Source organism: Mesoplodon mirus (assembly GCF_964341445.2).
Source record: "Mesoplodon mirus genome assembly, chromosome: X".
NCBI classification, from domain to species: Eukaryota; Metazoa; Chordata; class Mammalia; order Artiodactyla; family Ziphiidae; genus Mesoplodon; species Mesoplodon mirus.
Genome location: NC_138981.1, coordinates 137,094,235 through 137,095,619, shown reverse-complemented (window position 1 = coordinate 137,095,619; position 1,385 = coordinate 137,094,235).

The following is a 1,385-nucleotide window of genomic DNA, read 5'->3' as shown; positions in this document are numbered from 1 at the left end:
CTTTTCTTTATGGCAAAGAGCAGCAGGAGTGGTGAAGGAAACATACAACATAGGCATCCTTCCTGCTGCCTTTTAAACCATTTCTATAATTTCATGGCTACCTGTTCAGCAAAGCAATCCTAAATTGAGACATTATTAGAAAAAAAAAGTTTTCCATGTCAAATTTCAAGTAAGTGAAGGAATCAGCTCGTGGCTTTTTGAATCTCCAGGTGGTTCAAAGCAGGCCCATCAAAGCAGACAGAATCCCCTGTTCCAGGAACTGATGGTCCAGCTAGTGCTGTTCTGGCTGCAGCTCAAGTCGTGTCAGCCACAAAGGACTCCTGGCCACTGAGATGGCAGTGGGTGCATGTGCTGCAAAGCACAGTACAGATCTGGTCCCCACCAGCCATCATCCCAACTTCCCAAGCCCCTCATGACCAACTTTGAGGCTGTCAAAAGCAAGTCACCATAGGGGACTAGTAGAGCACGGGGCCTCCACAATCTAGGTTTTCTGCACACACCACCCTTTTTCATAGCTTGCAGATCTGACTTATGCTGCTCCCTCTGTCTGAAATGCTTTCCTCCTTGGCTGGTTTCTATTAGCCATTTCCTACTCAGCTCAGGCTTCAGGTAAAGATGGAGGAATGGTCATGGACATCTCATTTCACTCTCTTCTTTCAACAATAAACTTACAATGGCAGGAAGAATAAAAAGGGAGACCACCATAGCAACATTTTTGACACTGAGAGATGTACCAGGGGTAGCAGACTTAGCAGAGCCAAGGAAGCTGAATCCAGGTCAGCAGTGGGGACACTGAGAACCAATCTAACCCACGTCACAGAATCCTCAATTGGCTCAAGAATAGGCATCCCCAGGTACCTCTGGAACTGGGGCATGGAGACATTGTGCTCTGGAGAGGAGTAAACAGGATTTCTGGGCGGAAGGATACCAGAAACAGATGAGGACAGTAGTCGATACCCAAAACAGAGGATTCTATGAATGTACGCAATGCCAAAGCTGAGAGCAGGGGCTTCAGCTCCACAGCACTGGCACCCAAACCCTCACCTTCCCAGGCGGGGGGCTGGAAAGGGCAGATGGGCTGGATGCACAAAAGGGAAAAGAGGTGGGTAAGTCTGCAGACTGAGCTCAGAGGTGTGGCCTTTATTCTCTGTCGAGTGAGTTGGCACTGAAAGTTTCGAACAGGGCATGATGTAGTGAGAGGAAGAAAGAGATGTGGACACTCAATGTGTAGTTTACGTTCAGTGGCATTAAGTACATTCACATCGTTGTGCAACCAATCTCCAGAACTCTTCATCTTGCTAAACTGAAATCTGTACTCGTTAAACACTAACTGCCAGTCCCTCCTCCCCACGTCTCCTGGTGCCCCCCATTCTGCTTTCTGTCGC